This window comes from Triplophysa dalaica, chromosome 5 (assembly GCF_015846415.1).
Source record: "Triplophysa dalaica isolate WHDGS20190420 chromosome 5, ASM1584641v1, whole genome shotgun sequence".
In the NCBI taxonomy this organism is placed as follows: Eukaryota; Metazoa; Chordata; class Actinopteri; order Cypriniformes; family Nemacheilidae; genus Triplophysa; species Triplophysa dalaica.
Genome location: NC_079546.1, coordinates 8213275 through 8230955, shown reverse-complemented (window position 1 = coordinate 8230955; position 17681 = coordinate 8213275). Strand labels below are relative to the sequence as shown.

Genomic DNA, 17681 nt, shown 5'->3' with positions numbered 1-17681 from the left:
TCTATGTCTGTATTATGTGCAAACCGATAATGTAATGTAAACAGTACATAAAAGGAGACTAATACAAATATTTTACCAATATTAAAGGCCGATTTCTCGCCGTTGTTGTTCAAATCACCAAAACAGACACACCCCAAAACAACCTTGTAGCCGATCAACATTAGTCGAAACGGTCGTTGATGAAAGCGAAAGATGGGATGGGGTGTGTCTGTTTTGGTAGCATTTGCCAATAAAGCTCTGTTCTATAAGTTAATAAACAAAACATTTCTGTCAGCTGTTCAACTGGCATACTGTAGTCTACACGCGTCTGCGGTCCGTTATTAGCGAATTAAAGTACAGCTTTATATTATACTACGTTTTCGAATATTGTCAAATAATTAAATACTAGAAACAGGGTGATTAAAAGAACATTTGGGAATAAACTTAGCCAACAAATGTAAGATTAATAAAAAAAAGTTAACTTTTCACAGTTTGCATATTTAATTGTATATAAACATGTTAAATTTAACCACAATTTTTGCACTTTGTCCAGAAATAAAATTATATGCTCTGAAAGAAATCATGGTCCGTTTTCTGAAAATGAGTTCTACCAAACCGACGGGAAGCAAGAATGGACATTTATTAAACAACTGATCAGTGACAAGGTGTGAATATGGTAAAATAGTTAAGATAAGTTTCAAATAGTTAAAGGCCCTGTCCATAGCTCGCAGTGGGTCAAGAATTCCTTCACTTCCTGCCTGAAGATGGAGGCAGAGGCGCAACCAACCCCTGATAATAGTTGAGAATTTGCCCCTGGAGCTGGGCCAACCCCCAAAGAACTGAAGAAATTTCTACCAACAGGTTGAAGTTTGAGGTTCCTGAACAACGAGATTAAGAATAAAGTTGTTAGTAAGACATCATTTGCAAAATCCACAGAGCCGTGAGTGAATCTTGTAATATTTACAATACTCTAGTAGTGAACCTTCATTGTGTGGAAGTGGGTGGTATGGTTTCTAGTAGAGGTCTAATATGAACCTCCCGTGAGGATTATAACTATTGAAGGCCCCAACAGAGACGAGGCCTTGAGAGGCCACAACAGAGACGAGGCCGCAACATAGAGACGAGGCCTCGAGAGGCCGCGACATAGAGACGAGGCCTCGAGAGCTAAACAATAAACGATACAAGCTAAATGGCCGCCAAGAATGTAAAGGAATGAAACCAAGTATAACATCACCTGTTTCCAATATTATGAGTTGGTAAAAAAAAAAACAAGCGAGAGTTATAAAACGGTTTACATTTCCCAGCGCTCCTCAGCGGTTCCGATGTAAACATGCGCTATGCGCGAGACCATTTGTGATCGTGTCCTATGCACGCTTCAAAACAAATCGAAATAAGTGTTAGCTTTAACGAACACGCTGCATATGAAGTTGGTTCATGTTAAAGATCTTCGAAACCTTTTACATATAGGCAGCATCTTCCATATAAACTCAGAGATGCGCTTTGACAGATTTTCAACACTGGTGTTGAATGAAACGTCTGCCATGCACTAGAAATCACTGAATCCCGAAAAATATCTGGTTTAAAAAGCGGCAATATGAGCCGGATCGCAGCCGAATTAACCGAGCGTGATTTAGCAAATAGCCGTGTAGTCACAGCCATCACCTGTAACATCCTTAAATCACAACTGAACAGAGCGCGTGAATGTCGTCTGCTTCAACTGAGAACACAAACAGACTAAAGGGTAAGTGACGATCTTATATACTCCAAATGTTAGATGATGATTGGTTGGGTAATGATTGGTTAGGTCATACGTAGTAAGTGACGTATGATTGAGTCTTCCCGGCAGAACTTGCGCCGAAGCTTGATTATACAGAATATACACAAAATATAAACTCACATAGAATTGTTTTATGAATTTCATTGATTTTGGGGATAATAAATTCTAAAATATCTAAATTCTTTCTTACAGACTTGACATGGCTGAGAGTTTGTCTAACACAAGTTAAAAAACAGTTGCCACTTTAAAACTTAGTTGAACCAAGAAAAATGTGAAAATAAACGCGAATGCGATCTATTCCATTGCTGACGTTTCCCATCGAATCGCGATTTGGGATTGAGAAGTGTCCGTATCTCCTGCGCTGTTCTCCCTCCTCGCCTTGTTGCAGTCGTCTACTCTCTTCTTCTTTTCTGGGGAATAAAGGCGCATTTCGAACAAGCTTAAACTGGCACTACAGTTTATTGTCATCGATGTGATCGAGCACGTCAGCTACTGAAGATCAAATGGTCTATTGGTGGAAGCGCTAGCGTTAACCAATGCTAAAGAATAAACGTAACACTGTAGATACATTGATTTGGTTTTATTTTACAGATTTTCATGTAAATAATATAACGTAATTTTATTTATATATAAATATGTACCTAGGTATTTCTGTACTTCTGTTTATGTACAACATATATGCATTATGTGTTTGTGCAGTCCATATCTTTGTTATTATTGTGTTTTTTATGTCTGTCGCTAAATTTTCGTTGAATCTAGCTGTGAAATGATAATAAAGACATTATATGATCAAAATGTGATCCATAAATGTAAGCTTATATATAATAACTGATACAGAGAAATTGTCATGTATAATGCAAATACAAAAACTATTAAACACTTCAAACAGATGCTTAAGATTTAAATAAGGTTTTATATTGGAATATTGTAAAGGAATGAAAATGAATGTAAAATAATTAAAATGAATGGTCTATATCAAAAATGAGAAACTACATAAAACCTTTAGGCCAATTAATGATTTGAAAGTCACATACGTGACATAACAATTTGAGGTAAGTGAGAACTTTAACATGATAAAAAACATCAAAGTTATAATTCTGTCATTAAATTAACGTGATATAAAAACCGATTCAGTATTTAACAAATATTTATACCTTTTAAAAGCCAAGCGATGTCTGTTTCTACAGCAATCCTGTATTTCAGAGCCACACGACAGATATAAACAAATGTGTCTTACCGGGAAATATGTTATTCATATCTGTTCAGATTCATACAAATTTGTTATTTAAAGGTAAATGTATTTAAGTGATGAAAATCGTTGATAAACTCAGTGTAAAGATGATGTCATTCCGTGTTATCCAGCATTAACGTTACGTGCTAAATGCTAATAGCAATAGCATGCAAGCTGTACAAGTTTATTTAAACGGATAGTTTAAAGTACTTCTCAATTTTACTCGACATGGGGGCAACTGACAGTCTCACAATGCAGACGAACATCGTTAATCCGGCGAACTTTATGTGAGCAGCGAGTACAAATCTTAATCTTCTATTCTGTCGCGTTCACAGCTCAAGGTAGAGATGAATGACTTCCGGTCGGTCTGTCGCTTGCAGCGGATGTTTTCTCGCACCCTGAACGTAAACACGGAAGTGACATTGAATGGAGTTTTGTTGTCTGACACGAGCACAGTAGGACTAGGAATCTGGCAATGAAAGCTCACGGTAGGTGCGTATTTAAGCATTTATGGTTAATTATAATGGTGAAAAACTTGAGTGACTCAATGCTGTAAATGTGTCAGTCCAGTAGGTTACTAGATGTTTTGATATGTGTATAAACATTGCAATTTCTTTTGGTGCCATATACATCCCTTTCCCCACTTTATAAGCTATAAATTGTAATCTTGGAAATATAAGGTTCTATCATCATTCTGAGCAGTTTTGAGATACGGAGCCTCATGTTTTTACATTGCATGTAGCAAAAATAATATGGGGAACAAGTAAAGAGCCTCCGAGTGCCAAATGTCTTATCAAATTGGTGTTTACATCGGGCTCATATGTTTAGGTTCAGATTCTTGCAGTCTAATTGCAATGAATAGGTCCTCTTTCCCATTAAAGTTAAAACATATTTTAATATAAACATCAGAGCCAGATACAACATAATTTAGAGGATTTCAGAATGTCAGATGGCACTGAGAGTCTTTTGCTTCTGAACTCGAAGTCTCTTTCAAACTTTCATAGGTTGTCACAGAAAAAGTGTGAATAACTCACTTTTGAAAAAAAATTCTGCAGAAAAATACTATTATGTGTAATAGAATTGTTGTGATAATTAATGTCATTTTTTAAATCCTACAAATATAATTAAAGTTGAAACATTTTTTTTAAACATTTATAAGTGGTTATATTCAGTTGGTTGAACTTTGTTGAAACGTTGTTGCGTAGTGAAACTGGATGTTCTTCTGGACCATTGATACACCAGCGTTGGTTAAGTCATTTGAAGTGGTCTATAGCAAACAGAGCAACTTGGCAAGCTGTAATTTTATTTGCTACGTATTGTCAGATATATTTGTGAAATTACAATGTGTAATTAGGATCTGTACAACTGTCAAGACTAATACATCCGTCACTGTGGCAGGAAGGATCCATTTGGCCAAACACCCCATCTCAAAACACTGTCACGAAAATAAAAATAAATCAAATTAATGCAATTCATGTCCGTCGTCCCACTGAGGTCAAAAGATACGGAAATACCTATTTATATGGAAAAATCACATCCCTGAATTATTACATTTTATATGACTATTAGGATCTATGTTGTCTAGCGATCTATTGACACATAAAACAAAAAATTATGCCACCTGCCAAAATAGTTACTGAACAAATCCATGCAGTGCCGTCGCAGTGTGGCTCAGAAGTGTGAGAAGTGACAATGAACCCTGACTTGTTTGAATTTTCTGACTTTTTTTGTGTTACAGGAGACCTGCACTGAAGGAGGACCAGCAGCCTGTCTGAAGCAAAGGGGGTGTTGCAGCACCAAGAGGCGGAGCCTGACACCCGGGAGGCGGAGCCTGACACCCGGGAGGCGGAGCCTGACACCGGGGAGGAGGTAAGTGGAGTCGCTAGTCGTGTTTTCGACTTCATGCGGCGTCGCAAGAACCGAAAGGCAGATGACATTACATTACTCTTGTGGTACTGATGTGTCATTTGCTGATCGGTTCGAGCGGCACCGCATGAAGACTTCAGGGGGGTAGGTAGGTCAAAAAAAATTTTTTGGGTCAATTTTTTTTTTTTAGGGTAAAATTTAGAGATCTGCAGCATAACCCCCTGTTTACACGTTCTTGAATCTCGGGGAGATTCACTCTCTGGCGTCCCCCCCCTTCCTAGGTACCTTTAAGGCCTTTTTCCGTACTTCACACATGGTTCACCACCCCTGCGTGTTACAGCTTCCGCGTTTGATGTGCAGGTTAGCCATCTGGCCGAGAACCCTGAACCTTCTGGTTGAGGGACAGTGCTCAGACCGTCTGAGCCACTGTGACCTGCACGCTTGTGACATTTCTCCTATTGTCTTAGTCTTTTGTTTTACATTTTTGATAAATAGGGAAAATGCACAAGCATGCTTTCTTTTCTCATCCTGGTCTTGAACCCTGTAACACCTGGTCCATTGTCAGTACTCTTACCGCTGAATCCTGCACATAAGCGTTGTTCTACCCCTAAGCCACTGCGGCAGTGGAATGTTGCTGAAATCTTTGGGTAACAATCCCTTGTTTCATATTCCTAAAGAACCTTAAATGTCACGAGGTTCGAACCAGAACTATTATGTTCAATGCACGAGAGTTCTACCACCAAGCCACTGTGGCAGTGGTTTAGCTCTGTTATTTTGGGTAGCAATCCCTGTTTCAGTTGCAAAACACAAAAAATGTTTTTAAGGTTCAAACTACCAAAGTTCTACCCCTAAGCCTCTGCGGCATGTCACTGAAAATTTTGGGTAACAATCCCTTGTTTCATATTCCTAAAGAACCTTAAAAGTTATGGGGTTTGAACCAGAACTTTCATGTTCACTGCGCAAGAGTTCTACAGTAAAAACAGTTAATTGTACCCCCGCCACTGCTGAATCTGACCCTTCAATGAGTTAGTAAGTCATTTGGTTATTTTCGAAATATTCCTTGTTTGTTTTAACAATTTTGCCCTGTGACCCTCTAAAAACATTATAGCCGCTTTTATAAAAGAGCAGAATATCTCTCTCTTGTATAACATCTTGAAACTGTATATTTTGTAAAATTGCTGTTTTAAAAAGTAGTTCCTTCAATGACACCCCCAACCACCAATTAATTAACAATTGAAAGAATGTGCTTGGGATTCAGTTAAAGCTGGAGTTTTAATGACCGATAGTGTACAGCAGGGGTGACGAAAGTCAGTCCTGGAGGGCCTGTGTCCTGCAAAGTTTAGCTTCAACCCTGATCGAACACACCTGAACAGCTAATCAAGGTCTTGCAAAGCAGACTAGAAACTTTCAAACAGGTGTGTTGAGCCAAGTTGGATGTAAACTCTGCAGGACTGTGGCCCTCCAGCACCGACATTGGATACCCCTGGTGTACAGTATGTGTCTGTCCAGTTTTTCTGATGTTAGAGAGGTATAGGAATAACTAATGCCAATGTCATTAATATATTTGGTAGCTTGTGTCCTCTATGTCTGTATAATGTGCAAACAGGTAATGTAAACATTACATAAAATGAGAAAATTAAAACTTAAGACTAACAAAAATATTTACTAATATTAAAGGCGGGATGTCTGATTTTCTCTTACACCCCTACCCAGTCTTTCGCTTTCTTCAGCGTTCGGCGCGACTCATGTCCATATTGCTAATTGGCTACAAGGTTGTTTTGGTACTTGGCCCGAATTTATCTGAACAAGCGTAATTCGGAAATCGGACTTTAAGTGAAAAACAATGCGCAGTGCTCAAATGCCGATTGTAAATGACTCGTTAAACATTTAACGAAACAATGTTAAGAGGAAATTAATGTAACATTTGCAATTCGGTTGTAGAAGTTCATAAACAAAACATTTGTCAGCTGTTCAACTGGCATACTGTAGGCCTACCTGCATGTGTCTGCGTCGACAACTGCCACTAGGCCATGTTATTGGCAAATAACTAACAAAATTACAGCTTTATATCATGTATACTGTTTTATTTAATTATTTGGGACGATATTCTACTTTAAACTGGGTGATAAAAAATACATTTGGGAATAAAATTCTTCGCCAACAAAGATATTCATAATTTTTTTAGCTTTTTCACAGTTTACATATAATTGTATAAAAACAACGTTAAATTTAACCACAATTATTGCACTTTGTCCAGAAATTAAAAAAATATGCCCTAAAAGAAATCATGCTCAGTTTTCTGGAAAGGAGTTCTACAAAAGAGACTCGGGAAGCAAGAATGTTAACAATGAACATTTATTAAAGAACTGATCAGTGACAAGGTGTGTAATAGTTATTTGGCAAAGGCCCTGTCCATAGCTCATAGTCCATAGAGGGTCAAGAATTCCTTCACTTCCTGCCTGAAGATGAAGGCAGGGGCGCAACCAACCCCTGATAATAGTTGAGAATTTGCCCCTGGAGCTGGGCCAACCCCCAAAGAACTGAAGAAATTTCTACCCACCGGTTGAAGTTGGAGGTTCCTGAACAACGAGATTAAGAATAAAATTGTTAGCAAGGCATCAATCGTAAAATACACCGAGCTGTTAGTGAAGCTTGTAATATTTACAATACTCTAGTAGTGAACCTTCATTGTGTGGAAGTGGGTGGTATGGTTTCTAGTAGAGGTCCATTACGAACCTCCCGTGAGGATTATAACTATTGAAGGCCCCAACAGAGACGAGGCCTTGAGAGGCCACAACAGAGACGAGGCCACAACAGAGACGAGGCCACAACAGAGACGAGGCCGCAGCATAGAGACGAGGCCTCGAGAGGCCGCAACATAGAGACGAGGCCTAGAGAGGCCGCGACAGAGACGAGGCCTCGAGAGGCCGCGTCATAACTAAACAATAAACAATATAAGCTAAATGGCCGCGAAGAAGGCCAAGGAATGAAACCAAGTATAACATCACATGTTTCCAATATTCTTAGTTGTTAAAAAACAAGCGAAAGTTATGAAACGGCTTACATTTCCCAGCGCTCCTCAGCGGTTCCGATGTAAACATGCGCTATGCGCAAGACCACTTGTGATCGTGTCCTATGCACGCTTCAAAACAAATCGAAATAAGTGTTAGCTTTAACGAACACGCTGCATATGAAGTTGGTTCATGTTAAAGATCTTCGAAACCTTTTACATATAGGCAGCATCTTCCATATAAACTCAGAGATGCGCTTTGACAGATTTTCAACACTGGTGTTGAATGAAACGTCTGCCATGCACTAGAAATCACTGAATCCCGAAAAATATCTGGTTTAAAAAGCGGCAATATGAGCCGTATCGCAGCCGAATAAATCGAGCGTGATTTAGCAAATAGCCGTGTAGTCACAGCCATCACCTGTAACATCCTTAAATCACAACTGAACAGAGCGCGTGAATGTCGTCTGCTTCAACTGAGAACACAAACAGACTAAAGGGTAAGTGACGATCTTATATACTCCAAATGTTAGATGATGATTGGTTGAGTAATGATTGGTTAGGTCATACGTAGTAAGTGACGTATGATTGAGTCTTCCCGGCAGAACTTGCGCCGAAGCTTGATTATACAGAATATACACAAAATATAAACTCACATAGAATTGTTTTATGAATTTCATTGATTTTGGGGATAATAAATTCTAAAATATCTAAATTCTTTCTTACAGACTTGACATGGCTGAGAGTTTGTCTAACACAAGTTAAAAAACAGTTGCCACTTTAAAACTTAGTTGAACCAAGAAAAATGTGAAAATAAACGCGAATGCGATCTATTCCATTGCTGACGTTTCCCATCGACTCGCGATTTGGGATTGAGAAGTGTCCGTATCTCCTGCGCTGTTCTCCCTCCTCGCCTTGTTGCAGTCGTCTACTCTCTTCTTCTTTTCTGGGGAATAAAGGCGCATTTCGAACAAGCTTAAACTGGCGCTACAGTTTATTATCATCGATGTGATCGAGCACGTCAGCTACTGAAGATCAAATGGTCTATTGGTGGAAGCGCTAGCGTTAACCAATGCTAAAGAATAAACGTAACACTGTGGATACATTGATTTGGTTTTATTTTACAGATTTTCATGTAAATAATATAACGTAATTTTATTTATATATAAATATGTACCTAGGTATTTCTGTACTTCTGTTTATGTACAATATATGCATTATGTGTTTGTGCAGTCCATATCTTTGTTCTTAGTGTGTATTTCTATCTCTGTAACTAAATTTTCGTTGAATCTAGCTGTGAAATGATAATAAAGACATTATATGATCAAAATCTGATCCATAAATGTAAGCTTATATATAATAACTGATACAGAGAAATTGTCATGTAAAATGCAAATACAAAAACTATTAAACAGGTCAAACAAATGCTTAAGATTTAAATAAGGTTTTATACTGGAATATTGTAAAGGAATGAAAATGAATGTAAAATAATTAAAATTAATGGTCTATATGAAATTCACACAATACACAGTAAAATGCTACTATATTAAAATATGTCCCTGTTCTTCAATGTCTCCTCTGTCATCTGATTCTGGCTGGGAGCTGAGAAAATACATACAGCATTTAGGCCTATTAAGGAATTGAAAATCACACTCGTTACAAAACATTGAGAGGTAAATGAGAACTTTAAAATGATAAAAAAACATCAAAATTATGATTCTGTCATTAAATTAAGGTGATATAATATGAAGTATGAATAATATTTATACCTTTTAAAAGCCAAGCGATGTCTGTTTCTACAGCAATCCTGTATTTCAGAGCCACACGACAGATATAAACAAATGTGTCTTACCGGGAAATATGTTATTCATATCTGTTCAGATTCATACAAATTTGTTATTTAAAGGTAAATGTATTTAAGTGATGAAAATCGTTGATAAACTCAGTGTAAAGATGATGTCATTCCGTGTTATCCTGCCCGTTAGTTGTGCTAGATGCTAATAGCAATAGCATGCAAGCTGTACAAGTTTATTTAAACGGATAGTTTAAAGTACTTCTCAATTTTACTCGACATGAGGGCTGCTGACAGTCTCACAATGCAGACGAACATCGTTAATCCGGCGAACTTTATGTGAGCAGCGAGTACAAATCTTAATCTTCTATTCTGTCGCGTTCACAGCTCAAGGTAGAGATGAATGACTTCCGGTCGGTCTGTCGCTTGCAGCGGATGTTTTCTCGCACCCTGAACGTAAACACGGAAGTGACATTGAATGGAGTTTTGTTGTCTGACACGAGCACAGTAGGACTAGGAATCTGGCAATGAAAGCTCACGGTAGGTGCGTATTTAAGCATTTATGGTTAATTATAATGGTGAAAAACTTGAGTGACTCAATGCTGTAAATGTGTCAGTCCAGTAGGTTACTAGATGTTTTGATATGTGTATAAACATTGCAATTTCTTTTGGTGCCATATACATCCCTTTCCCCACTTTATAAGTTATAAATTGTAATCTTGGAAATATAAGGTTCTATCATCATTCTGAGCAGTTTTGAGATACGGAGCCTCATGTTTTTACATTGCATGTAGCAAAAATAATATGGGGAACAAGTAAAGAGCCTCCGAGTGCCAAATGTCTTATCAAATTGGTGTTTACATCGGGCTCATATGTTTAGGTTCAGATTCTTGCAGTCTAATTGCAATGAATAGGTCCTCTTTCCCATTAAAGTTAAAACATATTTTAATATAAACATCAGAGCCAGATACAACATAATTTAGAGGATTTCAGAATGTCAGATGGCACTGAGAGTCTTTTGCTTCTGAACTCTGAGTCTCTTTCAAACTTTCATAATGTAAATAGGTTGTCACAGAAAAAGTGTGAATAACTCAATTTGTTTTAAAAATCTGCAGAAAAATACTATTATGTGTAATAGAATTGTTGTCATCTTTAAGCAGTGTTAAGCATCTTTGCTGGTGTAATTGTTGAACCAGATCATATGGTCAGTATAGTTGAGAAAAGCATATTGAACATAAGACTAGAAGTCCAGCTGTAGTTATATCCACAGTTCAGCTGTAATTATATCCAAACAGTTGTTCTTAAGCTCCACTGCTGGCACTGGCATTAGAGGTGAAAGAGAAATAGCACGCTTTGGAAGAATGCCCAGCATCAGAAACCTAGATGTCACGGCAACTTGGCTATTGAGGAGGTGAGCCCATTTCTCATCTGCTTTTTGGCCAATGATGAGAGAGGTTAGAAAAGCAGCCCATAGTGAAGAACTGGCAGATCTATCAGTGTGACCAGATGTTTGACCCCAAACATAACGTTAGGTTCGCGTGTGTCCTTGCGTTAGTTTGAAGTTGTAGATGCATAAAATGTAATAATTGGAGCCATAAAGCCTGTAACCATACAAGGCTGTTAATGTACTGAGATAAATGTTGTTACATATTCAAAGTCTAAAGTCTAGACTATTTTGTCTAATAGGCTTTGCTTTCTAACACACACTCCTGGGAACCAAAGGACATGTTTCTCAATGGCATGCAAATCGTGACTATCAGCATAAAAACGAGGCACATTTGGGTCACCTGCTCCATAGGTCCTCAGTTATCTATCAGACCACACCGCTCTGCAGAACACTATTAGGTTACTTGCAAGAACGGCGTGTTTTACTGACTCGACACAGTTTGTTGTTAAAGGACAAAGGCAGCTTAAAGTGGCTGTCTGAAGCGTGAAGAGGTATTATATAGAAGCGCCCTTTGTGCACAAGGGCGTTTTGAGTAGGAACACGCATACAAGCTGCATGACTTCTGAAGGTCCACTTGCCTGGTGGTGTCACAAATCACGTGGTCATTTATCAAAACTACAAAAAAGAACAATTTGAATTTGATGGTGCATAAGTGATACAAACAAATCTTTTGTGGCTTTCTTGTCCTTTTTGGAGCATTGCAGTTCGTTTTTTGCTTGTTTGAAAATAAGAACTGAGCAAGCATAAGGGAATATGCAAATACACCGCCTGTAGCTTGTATTCTCCATTTATATGCACATTTAAAGTGGTAGTTCACCCCAAAACCCAAATTCTGTCATAATTTACTCGCTAATCGGACATATTAAACCCGCATGACTTTCTTTCTTCTGCAAAACAAACAAGCTATTTTGAACAATGTTGGTAATCAAAAACCTTTGGTCCCCATTGACTTCTATTGAATGGACACAAGATCAGTGCAAGTCGATTGGGACAAACGGTTCTCGCTTACCAACATTCTTCAAAGTATCTTCTTCTGTAATCTGCAGAAGTCCCACAAATTGAAATTACAAGAGGTTGAGTAAATTATGACAGAATTTTCATTTTTGGGTGAATTATCCCTTTAAGAGCAGCATTCCGTCCATGTGCGTTACCACGCCAAGAGGGCTACAGCAGAAAATACCACCGGCACTCTGACCTGTGGCTTTGGCATCTGTTCTCTCTTTCTCTCATATCCACACGGCTGGAACCAAGCCACTCGACCTGACGAGAGCAAGCCATTAAGTCACCTCCCTCTGAGCGACCGGCTGACAGGAACCATGCTGAGGCCAAGGTTCTGAAAAAGGGAGGAGAGAACAGATGATGTGTGAACACTATTCCAGAAGCACTTCCGGTTTCAGTTATTTGTTTTGATAATGTATTTTTTTAAATCCTACATATATAATTAAAGTTGAAACATTTTTATTTAACATTTAAAAGTGGTTATATTCAGTTGGTTGAACTTTGTTGAAACGTTGTTGAGTAGTGAAACTGGATGTTCTTCTGTACCATTGATAAACCAGCGTTGGTTAAGTCATTCGAAGTGGTCTATATCAACTAGAGCAACTTGGCAAGCTGTAATTTTATTTGCTACGCATTGTCAGATATATGTGTGAAATTACACTGTGTAACTAGGATTTGTACAACTGTCAAGATTAATACAACCGTCACTGTGGCAGAAAGGAGCCATTTGGCCAAAGACCCCATCTCAAAACCCTGTCATGAAATTAAAAATAAATCAAATTAATGCAATTTATGTCGGTCGTCTCACTAAGGTCAAAAGATACGGAAATACCTATTTATATGGAAAAATCACATCCCCGAATAATTACATTTTATATGACTATTAGGATCTATGTTGTCTAGCGATCTATTGACACATAAAACCCACATTTTTGCCACCAAATCCATGCAGTGCTGTCGCAAGGGCGGTGCGACAGCTGCACCTTTCATTGGGTGTCTGTATAATAAGTTTAAGTGCTCTTTATCATTTCTTATAGGTATAAAGAAAAGGTGTGGCTCAGAAGTGTGAGAAGTGGCAATGAACCCTGACTTGTTTGAATTTTTTTTGTGTTACAGGAGACTTGCACTGGAGGAGGAGCAGCAGCATGTCTGAAGCAAAGGAGGTGTTGCAGCACCAAGAGGAGGAGCCTGACACCAGGGAGGCGGAGCCTGACACCGGGGAGGAGGTAAGTGGAGTCGCTAGTCGTGTGTTCGACTTCATGCGGCGTCGCAAGAACCGAAAGGCAGATGACATTACATTACTCTTGTGGTACTGATGTGTCATTTGCTGATCGGTTCGAGCGGCACCGCATGAAGACTTCAGGGGGGTAGGTAGGTTAAAAAAATTTTTTTGGGTCAAATTTTTTTTTTTTGGGGTCAAATTTAGAGATCTGCAGCATAACGCCCTGTTTACATGTTCTTGAATCTCGGGGAGATTCACTCTCTGGCGTCCCCCCCCTTCCTAGGTACCTTTAAGGCCTTTTTCCGTACTTCACACATGGTTCACCACCCCTGCGTGTTACGGCTTCCGCGTTTGATGTGCAGGTTAGCCATCTGGCCGAGAACCCTGAACCTTCTGGTTGAGGGACAGTGCTCAGACCGTTTGAGCCACTGTGACCTGCACGCTTTTGACAGTTTTTCCTATTGTCTTAGTCTTTTGTTTTACATTTGAGATAAATAGGGAAAATGCAGACGCATGCTTTCTTTTCACATCCTGGTCTTGAACCCTTTACTACTCGGTGTTTGGGGTTCAAACTACCAAAGTTCTGCCCGTAAGCCACTGAGGCAGTCGAATGTTGCTGAAATCTTTGGGTAACAATCCCTTGTTTCATATTCCTAAATAACCCTAAATGTAACGGGGTTTGAACCAGAACTTTCATGTTCACTGCACGAGAGTTCTACCACCAAGCCACTGTGGCAGTGGTTTTGCCGTGTTATTTTTGGTAACAATCCCTGTTTAAATTGCAAAATAGAAAAAATTGTGTTTAGGTTTCAAACTACCAAAGTTCTACCCGTAAGACACTGCGGCAGTCGAATGTTGCTGAAATCTTTGGGTAACATTCCCTTGTTTCATATTCCTAAAGAACCTTAAATGTAACGGGGTTTGAACCAGAACTTTCATGTTCACTGCACGAGAGTTCTACCACCAAGCCACTGTGGCAGTGGTTTTGCCGTGTTATTTTTGGTAACAATCCCTGTTTAAATTTCATAACAAAAAAATGTGTTCAGGGTTCAAACTACCAAAGTTCTACCCCTAAGCCACTGCGGCAGTGGCATGTCTCTGAAATTTTTGGGTAACAATCCCTTGTTTCATATTCCTAAAGAAACTTAAATGTAACGGGGTTTGAACCAGAACTTTTATGTTAACTGCACGAGAGTTCTACCACCAAGCCACTGTGGCAGTGGTTTTGCCGTGTTATTTTTGGTAACAATCCCTGTTTAAATTTCATAACAAAAAAATGTGTTCAGGGTTCAAACTACCAAAGTTCTACCCCTAAGCCACTGCGGCAGTGGCATGTCTCTGAAATTTTTGGGTAGCAATCCCTTGTTTCATATTCCTAAAGAACCTTAAATGTAACGGGGTTTGAACCAGAACTTTCATGTTCACTGCACGAGAGTTCTACCACCAAGCCACTGTGACAGTGGTTTTGCCATGTTATTTTTGGTTACAATCCCTGTTTAAATTGCAAAATAAAAAAAAAGTGTTCTGGGTTCAAACTACCAAAGTTCTACCCCTAAGCCACTGCGGCAGTGGCATGTCTCTGAAATTTTTGGGTAACAATCCCTTGTTTCATATTACTAAAGAACCTTAAATGTAACGGGGTTTGAACCAGAACTTTTATGTTCACTGCACGAGAGTTCTACCACCAAGCCACTGTGACAGTGGTTTTGCCATGTTATTTTTGGTCACAATCCCTGTTTAAATTGCAAAATAAAAAAAATTGTGTTTAGGTTTCAAATTATCAAAGTTCTACCCCTAAGCCACTGCGGCAGTGGCATGTCGCTGAAATTTCTGGGTAACAATCCCTTGTTTCATATTCCTAAAAAACCTTAAATGTAACGGGGTTTGAACCAGAACTTTTATGTTAACTGCACGAGAGTTCTACCACCAAGCCACTGTGGCAGTGGTTTTGCCGTGTTATTTTTGGTAACAATCCCTGTTTAAATGGCAAAATAAAAAAAATGTGTTCAGGTTTCAATTTACTAAAGTTCTACCCCTAAGCCACTGCGGCAGTGGCATGTCGCTGAAATTTCTGGGTAACAATCCCTTGTTTCATATTCCTAAAGAACCTTAAATGTAACGGGGTTTGAACCAGAACTTTTATGTTAACTGCACGAGAGTTCTACCATCAAGCCACTGTGGCAGTGGTTTTGCCGTGTTATTTTTGGCAACAATCCCTGTTTAAATTGCATAACAAAAAAAATTGTGTTTAGGTTTCAAATTACCAAAGTTCTATCCCTAAACCACTGCGGCAGTGGCATGTCCCTGAAATTTTTGGGTAACAATCCCTTGTTTCATATTCCTAAAGAACCTTAAATGTCACAGGGTTTGAACTAGAACTTTCATGTTCACTGCACGAGAGTTCTACCACCAAGCCACTGTGGCAGTGGTTTTGCCGTGTTATTTTTGGCAACAATCCCTGTTTAAATTGCATAACAAAAAAAAGTGTTCTGGGTTCAAACTACCAAAGTTCTACCCCTAAGCCACTGCGGCAGTGGCATGTCTCTGAAATTTTTGGGTAACAATCCCTTGTTTCATATTACTAAAGAACCTTAAATGTAACGGGGTTTGAACCAGAACTTTTATGTTCACTGCACGAGAGTTCTACCACCAAGCCACTGTGACAGTGGTTTTGCCATGTTATTTTTGGTTACAATCCCTGTTTAAATTGCAAAATAAAAAAAATTGTGTTTAGGTTTCAAATTATCAAAGTTCTACCCCTAAGCCACTGCGGCAGTGGCATGTCGCTGAAATTTCTGGGTAACAATCCCTTGTTTCATATTCCTAAAAAACCTTAAATGCAACGGGGTTTGAACCAGAACTTTTATGTTAACTGCACGAGAGTTCTACCACCAAGCCACTGTGGCAGTGGTTTTGCCGTGTTATTTTTGGTAACATCCCTGTTTAAATGGCAAAATAAAAAAAATGTGTTCAGGTTTCAATTTACTAAAGTTCTACCCCTAAGCCACTGCGGCAGTGGCATGTCGCTGAAATTTCTGGGTAACAATCCCTTGTTTCATATTCCTAAAGAACCTTAAATGTAACGGGGTTTGAACCAGAACTTTTATGTTAACTGCACGAGAGTTCTACCACCAAGCCACTGTGGCAGTGGTTTTGCCGTGTTATTTTTGGCAACAATCCCTGTTTAAATTGCATAACAAAAAAAATTGTGTTTAGGTTTCAAATTACCAAAGTTCTATCCCTAAACCACTGCGGCAGTGGCATGTCCCTGAAATTTTTGGGTAACAATCCCTTGTTTCATATTCCTAAAGAACCTTAAATGTCACAGGGTTTGAACTAGAACTTTCATGTTCACTGCACGAGAGTTCTACCACCAAGCCACTGTTAAACATATACTTTTTTATTTTTTATTGTTATAGTTTAATACATGGTTGTGTTTATGTGTACATTGTTTGGTTGTTTACCTGTTCTTTCTCCTGTTACTCCTGTCAGGGTTGAGAGAGAGAGATAGAGAGGCCATTGATGCTGGCACCACATGCAGCTGATATGCAGAGAGCGACAACCTGCTTAAGTCAACACACTGCTGCAGAGAGAGGAAAGCTTGCCTTCCTTATCGTGTTGCCTGTCCCTTGTTTTGTTATTGTGAAGCTCTGGTTGTTAAATTCCTCAATTGTAATGGCTGGTTGTAGCCTATTGTAAACTCCCTTTTTTCTTTCCTATCATACAAATGGTTTATTTTACCATGGAAGCTCTAGGGAGGTGGGTGTCTGCTTGTTCTTTTTTGCAACCTGTCTTATCATGTTCATCTAGTTAAGGTGGTTGTTGTTTATTTATTTTCTATTGTTAGTTTAGAAGATTAACTAGTAAGTGGGTTACTTTTTGTTTATTATTATTTTGAGCCTTCTCCCCCTCCTGAACTTCTGCTTGCTTTCCCATTTTGTTTTGAATATGTTTTATTTTAGTTACTTATTTGATCTATACTAAAAGTACCAAAAAAACTGTTCATAAACCTTTGAGCAATCATATGTTGTGTTTGTGGTCTGACGCAAGCTTCATTTCTTTTATTATTTCATTGAGTTACTGTTACCTCTTCTCCTAGACTACAATTAACACTCAAGAATGTAAAAAAGCCCGGACTGGTGGGAGACACTTCGGCATTGAGCCATGGATGTTTATAACTAGAAGTTCCAGCACATAAATCAGCAAGTGATCTGTGGCAAAATCTAGAATTTGGACAAGATGATATATTTCTATAGGAAAAGTATGATAAATTACTCTATTAATCTAGAGTACATAAAATATCTAGAACTTTTCTAGATTCTAGACTTTTCTGGAATACGAAACTGCTTTCAAGATCT

General features: G+C 38.7%; 2 long non-coding RNA genes across 5 annotated transcripts; one reads left to right on the top strand and one right to left on the bottom strand.

Annotated features, from left to right (window-relative positions):
* Nucleotides 1-2750: 2750 nt before the first annotated feature.
* LOC130420611 (uncharacterized) lies at nt 2751-17348 on the top strand. 4 transcript variants are annotated; one of them, XR_008906671.1, is made up of 5 exons: nt 2751-3479; nt 4726-4856; nt 10043-10195; nt 13218-13327; nt 16816-17348. It is a non-coding gene; the product is annotated as an uncharacterized LOC130420611 (long non-coding RNA). The 4 variants fall into 4 exon arrangements; XR_008906672.1 differs by having other exon boundaries at nt 10043-10199; XR_008906669.1 differs by lacking the exon at nt 10043-10195.
* Nucleotides 7199-8814, bottom strand: LOC130420613 (uncharacterized). The gene is made up of 3 exons (XR_008906673.1): nt 8077-8814; nt 7918-7995; nt 7199-7432 (listed from the first exon to the last, which is right to left on the bottom strand). It is a non-coding gene; the product is annotated as an uncharacterized LOC130420613 (long non-coding RNA).
* Nucleotides 17349-17681: the final 333 nt, after the last annotated feature.